Source organism: Coptis chinensis, chromosome 6, assembly GCF_015680905.1.
Source record: "Coptis chinensis isolate HL-2020 chromosome 6, ASM1568090v1, whole genome shotgun sequence".
Classification (NCBI taxonomy): Eukaryota; Viridiplantae; Streptophyta; class Magnoliopsida; order Ranunculales; family Ranunculaceae; genus Coptis; species Coptis chinensis.
In genome coordinates this window covers 11,321,839-11,336,428 of record NC_141461.1, presented here as the reverse complement: position 1 = coordinate 11,336,428, position 14,590 = coordinate 11,321,839, and the positions used below count along the sequence as shown (strand labels likewise).

Here is a 14,590-nt window from a genome sequence, read left to right as displayed (position 1 = left end):
AATCTGCTAGGAAATCTGCGATGACCTAGCCCTTCTGCGACGTGCGGGGGACGAAGTCCATGTGGTGCTCGCCCAACTCTTCGGCCCATATCGCCATCCTAGTAGTCTTATTCTCTTTGTGAAGGATCCGCTTCAATGGAAGGTCGCTAAGTACTTTGATTGGATGAGCTTGGAAATAAGGTCTGAATTTTCTTGCCGAGTATAATAAAGCAAGCATTGCTCTTTCAACGTGGGAATAATTCTTCTCGGCTGGAGCGAGCGTCTTACTTGTGAAGTAGATCGACTTTTCTGAATTGTTTTCCTCTTTGAAGAGAACCGAACTGATGGCTTAAGTCCGATCTTGCCGGATAGAGCCCGGTGTTTTCTCCGTCATTGGTTTGGCTAAGACGGAGGCGCGCAGGGAGGTATTCCTTGAGAGTGGAGAATGTTTGGTGACATTGATCTTTCCATGAGAACTGCTCGCCTTTTTTCAGGATCTATAGGAACGGTCGGCACTTGTCTGACGATCTCGATATGAATCGGTTGAGTGCAGCGACCATGCCTGACAGCTTTTGTATCTGTTTCTTTGTTTGTGGGTCGGGCATGTCTAAGAATGCCCGGATTTGGTCTAGATTTGCTTCGATGCCTCGCTGTGAGACCTGATATCCTAAAAAATTTCCAGAGGACGCTCCAAAGAGGCATTTCTCTGGGTTCAGCTTCATTCCAGTTCGGCGTAATCTGGAGAACGCTTGCTCAAGGTGGGTGAGGTGGTCGCCTGCTTTTTTGCTTTTGACGACCATGTCGTCTATATAGACCTCCATGGTGTCACCTAACATGTCCTGGAACATGTCAGTTACCAGTCATTGATAAGTCGCCCCGGCGTTCTTGAGTCCGAACGGGAGAACGTTGTAGCAATAAATTCTTTGCTCAGTGATGAATGAGGTCTTCTCCTGATCTTCCTCAGCGAGTGGTATTTGGTTGTACCCACTGTATGCATCCATGAATGATAAACAGCTCGTGCCCACAAGTCCGGGTCGACTAGTCGGTCGATTCTAGGTATCGGGAAGTCGTCTTTAGGTGTTTCTTGGTTGACGTTGGTGAAGTGAAGTCGACAACGCGGATTTGTACCATTCTTCTTTGAGCGCCACGATGTTTGCTACCCAACTGGGTAATCGACCTTCGGATGAAACCAACTTGCTTGAGTTTATCGACCTCATCATTCACTGCTTTTAGAAAACGTAATGACAATCTTCTAGGTCGTTGTCGAACTGGTTTGGCACTAGGGTTGACCTTTAACCTATGGCATGCAACGCTAGGATCTATACCAGGTACGTCGATATACGACCAAGCGAACACATCTTTATTCATGGACAAAAAGTTTACAAGATGAGCTTTAAATGTGGGGTCGAGGTTAGCCCCGACATAGACGAGTTTAGGGTCGTCTTCTATTCCCAGATTCACTTGATGCCTTTCTTCAGTCGGTGCCGGGACCTGTGCTTTTTGAGTGCTCGCTGGATGATGGCACTTTGTAGATGTTATGCTGGTCTAATGAGTGGCTGTAGGAGCTGGAGCGTCTTCTGTGGTTACAACAATAGGGTCAGAAGTGACTTCTGTGGCCGTGACAACAGAAGCTGGAATGGTTTGATGCAGCTGCACTGGTTGTATGAAAGCTGGCGGGGCGATCTCTAGGCTCTGCTTGTGCGGGATGCTCTCTACTGGGGCGACCTCTAGGATTTGTAATGTTGGGACAACTGCTGCCTTAGTGGAGCTCGAGATCTGGGCTGGTGAGAGGAAGTTTTTGTTAGAGCCCCCAGCGTTCTGCTTTGGTACGTTGGCTCTGACCTCGGCCACTAAGTCTTTGGCCATTGTATAGCTGGTGGGCTCGTTTTTTATGTTGATGGGAGATTCAGTGGTCTTGTTCGCTGCGATGATCTGGTTACAATGATAGGCCTCAAGCTGGTTGCTCCGAAGCTCCAGCATTCCTCTCGGGCCAGGAAAACGGATCACCTGATGCAATGTGGAAGGCACTGCCTGCATTTGATGGATCCATCGTCGTCCTAGAATAGCATTGTAGGACGACTTGGTATCGAGGACGCTGAAACGCGTGTTGAAGCTGACCTTGTCTTCTTGGGAGCCCACTGAGACTGGGAGTATGATGTCTCCTATTGGGTCGGCCCTGGAACCATTGAATCCAAAGAGAGGCGCGATCGGGTCTATGAAGACCGATTTTAGCAGGTTCATCTCTTGGATGGTATGGTAGAACAAAATATCGCACGAGCTGCCAGGATCTATCAAAACTCGCTTGACGGTCCAGTCGCTGATTTTGACGTGGACCACGAGTGCGTCGTTGTGCGGGAGGCAAACCTTGTTGAGGTCGGCCTCCGAGAAGGTGATATCTCCTGACCTACGTCTTGAACTGCGTGGTGCGGGTGCGGCCCGCGAAGAAAAGTTGTAAACTTCATGAAGGGCGCCAACGCGCCTTCTCTTTTCTCTAGATGTGGAAACGGAATCATCCTGAAGTGTGATCATGTGAATGGTTCTGTCGTATTCCCGACCTGTTGACGGTTGGCGACGATCTTGATGAGAGCGGTCTCGGGGACGTCCTCTGCTGTGAGAGTGACCTTGGGGCTTCTGATTGTTACATCGAGGTGGGGATCTACTTCGTACTCTGCAGGCCATGAGCTTGTGGCGCAGGTCGCCGTCGGGTATGTTGATGTATTGCTTGATGTGTCCGGCTTCTATGAGATCCTACAAGTAATGCTTAAGCCCCCAGCATACATCGGTCTCATGGCACCTAGCTCGGTGGAAAGCGCAGTAGGGCTGGTCGGGGCGATCTACCAGTTGTCTGATCTCAGGTCGGTAATAGGTAGCTCGTTTTATCTTTTCTAGTATGTAACTAGGAGATCTGGTGAGTACGGTGAATTCTCGGTCATTGCTCGCTTTGAGTTTGGAGGGCTGCCCTTGTTGTCGGGGTCATTTTTTAGAGGATGATGTTACCTCGTAAACTTCTCCTTCTTCTACTTCTTCTTCTTCTTGGTTCTGATTTTTCAAACCTTCTTGTAACTTGATGTACCTATCAACTCGAAAGCGCATACCGCCAACGCGTTCGGGCCGTTCTTTCAGAGCGATCCGCGAGCGCAATGTTGCGGGCGCAAGCGTTTTGGAAAGCCACCCGAATAATGACTCTTTGAGGCCACTTTCCATGTCTAATTGTTCGGTTTTGAACCGACTTAAGAAGGAGCGGAAGGTTTCCTCCTTGCCGAAAGTGCAAAGCCGAAAGAGTGAATTGAGATCGCCCTTTTACGCCTCGTTATGGACGATTGGTTTGGCGGTAACGTGTCGGTGAGCCGTTGAAGTTTTTATCGAAGTCGGCCTCGAGGAGAGAAGAACAACCGAGTGAGCCATCTTTTAGACTAGCGAAATAGTCCGCAATGAAGGTGGTCGAACTCGTGCAATCAGAAAGTGCTAGACTTTGAACATACCAAACTATATATCGCCGCCCGGGCATGTGCGCCATCGCATTATCGGGAACCGTGGTTGGATGAAATCACGGAGGAGAAACTTTTGCGGAGTAGCTCAAAGAACAAATGGAGATCGCGGTAGGTTTTCAACATCTTTTGCACTATCCGGGTGGAGTCTTTTTTACCGCATTTTTGTCAAGCTTTTGGCTCATTTCGTTGATCCGTTGATCGACGTTGATGACGCCGTCCTTCGCGGTGGCACTTAGTGGGTTACGCGGTATCCACTTGTGCACGTAGTGTGACGTTTTTCTGCCCGAAATGAAGCTATTTGCTTGTTTACCGTCCCTAGTTGTCCTGCTAACATGTGGAGTTGAGCTTCGAGGCTTGCCATGCTTCGTGGGCTTGAGAGTTTTGGTTACGGATTTGTTTGGAAGTGGTTTGGTTTCTCAAGTAATTGAGACCACAGACGGCGCCAATGTAAAGATGTGATTTAGTTTTCCCTTACAAACAGTCGATGGGGGACTGGAATAGGTTATTGGATGGACCGAGTTCATCTTGAGAGCGAACTGCCTACGTATCTTGCTCTTGGTTTTTTGTGGGGGAGAGCAGAATCAGGTCTGGTGTAGTTCATAGGGGAGGTATTTATAGATATCGAGAGTGTATCCTTGTCCACCACGTGTAAAGGGTGTCCCAAACGAGGGGTGGAGATTAGGATAGCATGTGAGAACCGGCCCTCATAGGTCCGGCCAGAATGATGTGGAGTGTCAATCAGATAAGTAGCTTGCGCATGACCGATGAGCCGACGGCCAAGATTTGTGCAAGTGCATCTTTAGTCATGATTGCTTCTGGAAGGGGTATCTGAGTCACTTCATAGCGTAGTTCGCGTGATACTGTGACCTGTCTGTAGTGTTCTATTAGCTCATAGATGCGACCTGGATCCATAGGTCGATGCGTCATTTCCACCATGTTAGGCGCGTGCTGGATAGAGAATATCACTCCCCTACAAATATGTTTGCTTCTATATAGTTAAATCTCTAAAAAAATTCCTGAAGCTGGAATCTTGAAGTCAAATACATTCTTGATGTCTAAAGGGCTCATATCTGGGCTGCTCAAATGAAGATCGAACTTTGACGATCTTAACCAGGCCTGGGATAGTATTTGGGTTCGGTTTAATTTGGACTGAAACTCCGACAGAAATAGACATAAGAACGGTCGGCTGAAACGGTTACGGGCCCTTTGCATATTTGCTTGTAGCTCGCTTTACAAGACTGGAATTACAACATCATGGTGTCCATTTGAAATGAAAGGCGGGCTTAAAGTTCATGGACCAAACTTGACAATTCATCAGGAGTTTTCGTAGGAGAATAACTTTATGGACAAGTTACTACTTGCGGTCCACAACACAGTATGTGCTGATTGGTGGAGTTGGTGCCGGAGTTTATGTGATCGGAAATTGTTTGGACTAATGAGAAGCTTCTATTTGTGGATAAACCTGTCCACAAATTCGCTCTCTTTTGGTAGAGCACAATAAATTTGTTATGTGGTCATTAGATGGTAGGACCGTAGGGCAGGAAATCGGATCGTATATCAGGTTCTTGATCCAACCAAAACCTCAATTCGGCCCAACCGATCTATCTCCAGCCCTATGATGGTGGGGGGATTTTTGCCCTTCCAGAGTACCCAGCTCTCGAGGCTATGGCATGATATAGATGGACAATCATAACTATCACAAATTAGTTGAGGACATACCTTTGCCTTCGGATTCTAACTGTCACTTCAAATTCTGCCCGGATCAAATGTATGTTTTAGTGAGGTACGTAGCATGTATTCAACTGAGTTTCTTGCCTATTAGCATTTCCCTATTTGCGACAAGAATCAATTGGTCACCTCAGTTTTTCTATGAATACCAAAATTTTAAATCTTTGTCAAGAATTTGTGTCATTCTTTGCTTACTACCTAACAAACACTTTATAGTTTAAACATCCATTTTCAATGATTTACACCAAAAATCAGCCACATGCATTGTCAATATATACTCAAGAGTAGTGGAAGATGTGAAATTTAATTTAACAACTAAATAATAATCAAAAATAAAAAAAATAAAACAGAAACCAAGCATTCAATAATGTGGTGATACGCTGATAGACACAGAATGACAGAGATGTCAATGTTGCTCCCTATCTAATTCATTTTGGGTTAAAATCAACAAAGTAATTAAGATAGTACTATGATCAATGCCAAATGAATGCTATACTTTATAACACCAAATAAACATCAGCTGTAGAGTCTTACGCCCTTTTCATAGTGGGTGGATGTATCCTTGTATTTTGATTTTGTTTCCCATGAGTAGACAAAAAGAGAAGCTTTTTGAAAAGCAAACTTAAGTGCATGGCAAAAATTATTGAAGTGGGCATGCAAAACCTAGACTGATTAATCACTCACAGTACCACTTAAACAAGGTTTGAGATGCGGTAATGTGGAGGATAAGATTTCCAATCAAGCTTATGGATAAAGTCTTCTATGCGCAACACCGTCTTCTATGTGCAACACCGACTCATATTAGGGATCTTGAACAACATTCACGATGATATATATATATAAGGCTAACTCCAATGATTTTGACGCTCTGTTAGATCAGAATTTCCGTGATATTTGGTGTTTTGCCACACCATTAGACTTAGCCTAAGAAAATAGAGAGCAAAAATTTGTGCTTGTGCAAAGAAGTAAATCATGAAAATGCTGAGAGGTGACCAAAAGATTGAACACAAGTGGCAAATGTGTTTGTTCTATCCCTGTGCTCATCTTGATATACAAATATTTGGCTCTCTTTACTAGTACTAGCTTGCTGCCTTGCTGTTCTGGCTTATAGAGTAATTGGTCATTAAACATTATAAGATGGTGAATCTGATCAAGATTTGATTTAGTCTTATTTGTGATTTATTTGAAGGATTAACTAGTATTACCCCCTATTAGATGAGCCAATTAGGATTTCCCCCAATTAGATGGGGAAATTAGGGTCTCCCCCCTGAGTATACACTAAAAAAATGGGTTGACCGTGTTTTTTTGTGTGTGTGTACTCAGGGGGAAGACCCTAATTTCCCCATCTAGTTGGGGGAAATCCTAATTGGCTCACCTAGTAGGGGGGATAATACTAAAAAATCCTTATTTGAACAATTACAGCTAGTACCACTAAGAATTTAATTTGTTTAGATCCCATTCAGGATCATAGCGATCAACCTATTTTTAATGTGCTATGAAATATGAATCAAGTCGACTATGCTCACACAACAACATTTTTCGTATTTACTTCTCACAAATATTTCAGTCCACAATATAAGTGACTACTGTAGCAGCGCCGGCCCTGGGTTTCTGGTGGCATGAAGCGAATTCTTAAAATGTGGTTATATATGTGTCTATTCACATGTCAAAAACAAAAATCGATGCATTTTTTGCCTCGCGTTATTTTTTGTTTTCTCCTCTTTTTAGTCAAATTCTTTTTTATTTTATGCAACAAATAAGATTTTATGCATCTTTTGACTTCATAATTTGTGAAATAGCAAGCGGATTTAATAATTTCATTAGCCATATATAAACTTTGATTAAGCATATAATTATATTGTTCTTATTAGTAAGTGTATATTGCAAGGTGTATTAAATTGTTTCAGTGGACTCTAGTGGTGGACTGGTGACCCCTTACTTTGCTAAAATAATGGGGGCCCAAAGCGCTTGTTTGTGTGGCTTTACCTCAGGGCCGGCACTGTAATGTAGTAATGTGAGATCACAATGAGGGTGTTACTGGTTTTATTAAACATGGAAGTTTATCTCTCTACTTATAGAAAACAAATTAAGTTTCACATGTGTACTTTAAAGAAACACCAACTTTGGTAAAGATATTGGGTCATGTCGAGGTAATCCCGACATTTTGGGTTAGGGAGTAATCTTTAGAGATTATGATGGTGATGTTTACGGTACTCTATAGGCGGTCTGGCGGTATGATGGTGAAAGTAAAGCAATTGTGGAGTGTATTATTAGGAATATACAATTTAATTGTACTTATTTTTTACCAATTACCAAACTATACAAACATTTTATCTTGTACGTGTCTTGTACTTCTTAGTTAAATCCGAGCCTAGTATAGATGCAATATATCCTTAAGACAAATTTTCCCCCTCACGCCCTCACGGTGCTTGAATGTTGATGGGAAACTGTCTCCCAAGATATAATATATTTCCTTCTATAGAAAGCTAGCACTTCAATTCTACAAAATCAGCGAACACAACATAATATTTGAGTAAGAACAGGGAGAGAAGAGAAAGATCAGAACTCTGTGTGATCTGGTGTGTTTTTCTCTCCAAATTCATCAACTATTTATAGGTGAGTAATGTCTTTTCGAAACAACACAGTAACTCTTGGGAAAAATTAAGCAACTCTTTGAATAGTCACATGTTTCGAAAGGACACACCATTTCGGCATGAAGCACTGTTTCAAACCAGTGTCTATTTCAAAATGTCACACTTTTTCGGCATGATGCACTATTTCAATTCGAACCAGTGCACATTTCGAAAGGTCGCACCTTTTCAACATAATGTAATGTTTCAAATTAGTACACTCTTTCGAAAAGATTTTTCTCACTTTACCTACTGTTTCAAGATAAACATATTTCATCTCAAGTGGGGTAACTTGGGAGACAAATTACTCATCCATATCTCAATGGATTTGTGCAAATCTATTTTTCTAACATGTATAACCAAAGTTGTAAAACTTGGATGGACTAAGCTTTGGGTTTAAACTGACTCTACAATAGCGGCAGCAACAATTCAACACAGTCAAGTTCATTGGCAGTGCAAGAGAGCATGGGAGAGGGTTCGAAAGAAAATGTAGTGGATCCTCATCTCCTCAACTTGGAGAGAAGTCAACTTCTCAATAGATGCATGCGTTAGACTAGGGGCGTCTCTTCCTAAAGGTGCTATGCCGCCAAACAATGATGGAACTATAGAGCAGATTTCATATCTAAGCTCGAAGACCAAAACGCAACTTACTTTAGATTCGTGCCAACAGTGTAATGAGAAGACTTGCAAAGTAGTGCCTTCTATTCTAATGATTCTTTCATTGTAACAGTTTCTTTTGCTTAATACAAATTATCCTTAACAAAAAAAAAAAAAAAAAACAACAACAACAACAACATTTTGGATAACTATAAATTATAATAAACTCATGAAATCGGGCCATGCATATCGAATGCTGCCACACAAAGCCGTGTCATTTGTCCCATTCCTTTGAGTCTGGAGCCTGGACCAGAGAGAGAGATGGGACGACTGATCAAAGCTTTTTTGGGGCGTTTCTTTTGCTTTTTCTGATCGTTTATTCATCTCAATAACACAAAGAGGAATGTTTTCAAACAAAGTGAAGACAATCGGTTGTAGCTGCTTTGGATTATCAATAGGGGTTCTTGATTGGTTTGTGTCAACATCCGTTATACATGAAGCCACCATCGATGGATATCCCACGTACCAAAAAAAAACAAGGTCAGATCACGAATAGGCAAATTCCTACCGCCCCCCCTCCCCATTCACACAGGTACATTCTCAAAACCTCAAGGAGCCACGTGTCCAACTCTTTTAATCCCGGAGATTTCAAGTTGAATGTTGCAATAGGGAGTAGGGATTGCATCCACTGACCATGCAAAAATGACATTGCAGTACGTATGAATAATTATCGAAAAAAAGACATTGCATTATGAATGTCCAATGCGACACGAAAGTGGCAAAGTGCACTGCAACACAAATATTATAGTGCCCGATTGTAACGGACACGTCCCGAAGTATGTGGTGAGAGGGGTTTGTGCGGTGTACATGATCGTGCAGTTCGACTATGCACAAGTTTGATAAACATTCGATGCTCAAGTAACTTACGAATAGTCAAGACTGAGGGTTACCCCATTTGCCCACAGTTGAATTCTCGAATATGTCCGAGAAGAGACTAAGCACACTTGTCATATATCTTTGAGACTAGATAGCTGAATACACCATTGGGACGAAATCTAGATGTTCTCATGACCAAACAGTACAACGTAGCGCTAGGACGTGGTATTGGCAACATTTTTTTTCTAACGGTACCACGTATGCATGCTCCAAATGCGATATGTCTCTAGACCCGTCCTAAAATTGTCGAGAATCCATGTCGTTATGAACTAGCTCTGGTATTGCACTAAGGAAGTTCCTAGCTAATAGTCCGGAGATTATGAGGAGTGATGGAAACTCTTCCCTCCATAATACAGTGAATAAGGATTTTTCACTAGAACCAAAATAGAACATTGAATGAGGTGTGAACTTCTGCCATGTATAATTTCTAGCTCGGTGTTCCGGTTTAGGTGTTTGATCACTCTATTTGGAGTGTCTCAAAATACTCTAAAAGATGAGACACGAATTGGGAGCAACCGATTATCAAAAAAAAAAAAAATGGGAGCAACCGACTTTAGATTTGACTAAAAGTTGATTTTTTTCAGCCCGTAATGTTTTGACATGTTTGGACCTTCAATTTGACATATTTGAGTTCATAAATATCACCCTTGACGCCGTTGCTGAATTCACCGCCACACTAAATAACGCTGCCACGTGGTGGCTTGCGTTTTAAAGTTGCCATAACTCAAGGTAAAAGACGCAAAATACGTCCAAAGAGTTCCATTTATAAGGTCTAGGAAGTAGGAACCCGTTTTAAACAATTTTTACTACATAGGGATGCCACATTAACCAAAATTGGTCGGGCATACGAAAATTTAGTCCGAGATTGCCCAGGTGCAAATAGCGCATTCTCTAGTAAATACTTCTCACTGAAGTTTTATCATCAGGTTTTCAAGTTACAGCCGGTTTTCATGTCAGGCAAAAAAAAATTAATCTGAATCAATTCCAATTGGAGAACAAGAAATTTAAATATACAGATTTCAAGTGGACACTTATAATTTTGTTCTCAGGATCACTTCTAACTTTGTTCTAAGAATCTCAGGCCCAGTCTCTTAGTTCCGACAAAATGTGGTGCACGCATCAGAGCCTCAGAGGATCACTGTGAATGATGCTTCCTGCGTCCCATACTGTTCACATGGTCTGCTAGGTGCAGACGAGACCAATAACCAGTACGTAATACTTTAGATCGATTGCAGGTACTTTTACTGATGCACCCGACCAAGATTTGGTTCATGGTTTGAATGCAATAAAATCGATGAGCTGATGCTTTGCTCACAATTACAGGGACATGATTTACATTCATATTCCATACTACAAAGTCAAAATAAAAACATATTCGATTTTACGTACCAAGTACTAAGTTGTCTTCCATTTACAATCTATGGTGGTCCCATTGGGGTTTTGCCTTGGAAATAACTTTTACTTTTTTGTTGAGGTCTTAGCAAATTTGGCTAATTTCACTTTCTTTGCGGAATTTACTGTTTTGCTCCAAACGAGGGGCAAAGTAGGGGGTTCTTATTTGCAATTCTTATGTGAATCTTTTAACAAATGTAAATGTTGTCTCTCTACATAGTAATCAAGCACCATCTCAGTGGAGTCGCATGACCTGAAAACAAAATATTCCTTTTCACTTCTTCTACCAGAAAAAAAATATGATTCCGTTAAGCATATTAAGTTTTTGTATAAACTACGCAATGTAGTTACAAAAGCATATTGATTCTTGTCTAGATTATGTGCCTTCATATTTGCTCCAACATAGGGGTGGGAATTTGGCCCTAACGACTCTAATCCGGCCCTGACCGATCCGATCCTAATTCCTATAAAACCCTCACAACTAAAGCTCTCACAGAATTTAGGGCAGGGCCGACCCGACCCTAAGGCCTTCTAGGGCAGGGCTAAGGCTAAGGTTCTAAAACATAGGCCCGATCCTAATTCAGCCCTAACCAAGTCCTAGTTATAGTTTCACATTTTCACTATAAATACACATACTATAATTGTCCAACTCTTTGTTAAATATTTTAAATTAAAATAATATTATCCTTTGTAATTTATCACTTACACCCAAAGGTACTTCCAATAACTTGTCTTTATATAACAAAAATTTGTCAACCTATCTAAAGCTGACCTATGAAGAACAACGAAAGCACTAAATTTAATAAAAAAATAAGACTTTATTCCTTTTATTATCAAGTCAAAGTTTAGAACTTATTATTCTCAATTTATTTTTCCACTTACTTCTTATAAATTATATTTTTATTCACATCCAAACCAAGTCTAGAACTAAAGGTTTCCGTCCACACTATTAAAGCGAAATACAGAGTAGACATTTGTAACACAGAAACCAAAAACAACCTTTCTGAAAAATGACATTTATAAAAAGAAGAAAATATATAGGTTCGGCCCTAAAATCCGGCCCTAAAGCCTTTAAAGAGGGCTTAGAGTAGGGTCAGAGCTTGAGATTTAGACTTATGACCCGGCCCGACCTGACCCGATTCTAAAGCTGACTTTAGGGCCGGGCCTATCCGACCTTAATATCTGAAAGACTTTTAAATGTTTAGGGCCGAACTTGCCCGACCCTATCCATTGCCCACCCCTACTCCAACCCTGTTTATTGCAGTCTAGATTATAGCCAACCCAACCGCTATGATACATCTAGCTGGCCTAGCCCCTCCTGTGCTCATATGAGAGTCTTAACAGTCCAAAGTGAGGATTGTGACTATTCAGTAATTAAATTACAAAAGTCTTGACCTCATCCAACTATTGTGTTCTTCATCTTCAAATATGCTGAATTTGGTCAAATCATTTTGCTTTTCTTATTTGTCATTAGGCGTGCTTCCTGGTCACCACCCACGCGCATCAGCTTCACACTTATGGGCCCGCAACACACTCGTGGGCAAAATTATTAATCCAGATTCCCCGGCCCACATTGAAAACTCTCCTTTGCTAATTTTCTTTCTTTTTGCGCCTATTTAAACCTTATTCCCTCCTTACTCTACAAACTCTTCTTTTGTTCTAAATTTTTTGCTCTATCGTACTTTTTAGTCATGAAGATGATTGATTTAGGAAGCCAAAGAGGTCCTCTCCGAATCATCGAAACACCTACCGACATAGATTGCGCAAGAGAAGTGAGGTTTCGACGATCATTTAGATCACTTGTAGAGTGCATGGTCCCATGTTGTGGCTTCCAACCATCCGAGTTGGCTAGTAATTCTGAGTCAACTCACGGTTCAACCGTGACCGGTACTTTCTTTGGCTATCGTAAGGGCCGAGTAAGTTTTTGCCTCCAAGATGATTCTAGAAGCACACCTCTCTTACTGCTCGAATTCGCCATACCAACGTCATATCTAGCAAAAGAAATGCAATATGGATTGCTACGTATCGCACTCGAGTGTGACCGGTTAAAGACCCGAGTCGACTCATTATATTCCGTCCGGGTTTGGTCTTTGTACTGTAATGGTCGTAAGGTGGGATTCGCGGTAAGACGTCAAATGACTGAGACTGATATGGCAGTATTGAAGCTTATGAAGTCTGTTTCAGTAGGTGCTGGTGTGTTACCAATTGAGCAAAAATCGGAGGAAGGCGAGCTTATGTATTTACGTGCTAGTTTTAAACGGGTTATTGGTTCAGTCAACTCGGAATCGTTTCATATGATTAACCCAGTTGGAAGTTGTGGTCAAGAGTTGAGTATATTTTTGTTGAGATCATAATGCCTTGGAAGTTGTTTGTCTAAATTAGTCATGATCATGTTAGGAGTTAGGGCCCAACAATGACCAGACTTTGTAGTTTGTAGTTCACTAGTTTGTACTTTGTACTATATTAAATTTGGGATAAATCCCTAATGATAATTTTCTACTTCACGGTACGTAGCGTATTCCTGAAGTTGGTTTAGATACATAATCGATCTTAGCTCCTTTGAACACTAACATTATAACATACCAGTTGCAATCCAAGAAATGCACTACATATATACATTTAGTACCATGACCATTAAAAGTTCCCCTGCTTGGTGTACAGAATACTGAAAAAGAAGAATGCAGGGTAAATTTTTGATGGTGATCGTACTGTATGCAAAATAAAAGCGTGTTTCTGAACGATTATGCTTGGATACAATGTTTTACGTGATGCCGGAGGTTCCATAAAATTTTGTTATGGCAAAGTTTTTATTGAGGAACTTTATATTAGAACTATATAGCTATGCAATCAAAAGCGTGCGGAGCTAGACTATTGGATCCCCTAGTAGCCTAATTGGCTCACATCCAAAAACTACGAGTGTACAAATAAACGCCGTATATTATGAGTTCTGTGCGGGAATGCTTTTAGGCCATACCATTAGCATAAATTAGAGGAGGGATGGAACCATTCCATATAATTAGCTCGGTGCTTCTCTTCGGGACTTCAGGTAGCTTCGTAACATTTTTTTCTATAGAAAAGTAGGTGAACTTTTTCTTCATCCCTGTGGCTCCGTAGGCTATAATTTATTTATACCAGCATAACCTTGTTCTTTAGTTGGATTCTATCCAAAAATATAATAACCAATGAACCTATCGACCTTTGAACTTTTAGCTAAGTAGGATCCGGCCTACTGGGCATCCAAAGCGAAAGTTTAGGATGGGAAGAAATTATTTCCAATCCACTTGGTAAATATCACAATCAAATCATTCATTCCTTGGGGAATAATATTTAGTAAAGATGAGACAAACCTTCACGGGACATAGAGTCATGCCATTACTAAAATGACATTGTAGCAGCCCACCATTTTTGGAGTATACGAAATATGTTCCTCCTTATTAGTGTGGTATGTAAGGTAAAGAGGAAGGTGTTTCTTGTCTTTAAGTGAAGTTCGTGTTGTTTATCATTCACCATGTTTTGAATTCATTTGGCCACTCCATGCATGAGAACTAGTGATTCACATGTCAGCAGACTATAAACATTAGAATCTTATATTTTTTAGGTAAACCGGGAAGAGTTGATCTCATATGTGGACACTCGTTCTATTGAAGATCAATAAAAATTGAAAAAAACATCCCATGTATATGAAGTAGCTAGTTCACAAATTTGGATTATTTCGAGGTTTTGTGAAATCCTAGTAGATAGACATTTAAAAAACCAGATTTAGTTACGACAGTTCTGACGATGCAATTATGTAGTTTAGTCACTAAGAAAAATCATATTTATTCATATCTAGCTACC

At 41.2% G+C, this 14,590-nt stretch overlaps 1 pseudogene across 1 annotated transcript; it reads left to right on the top strand.

Moving 5' to 3' along the window:
- The first annotated feature begins 12,366 nt into the window (after positions 1-12,366).
- On the top strand, positions 12,367-13,262 carry LOC147491429 (protein MIZU-KUSSEI 1 pseudogene; annotated as a pseudogene). Its single transcript, XR_015198451.1, has one exon. The product of XR_015198451.1 is annotated as a protein MIZU-KUSSEI 1 pseudogene (transcript).
- The last annotated feature ends 1,328 nt before the right edge of the window (positions 13,263-14,590 follow it).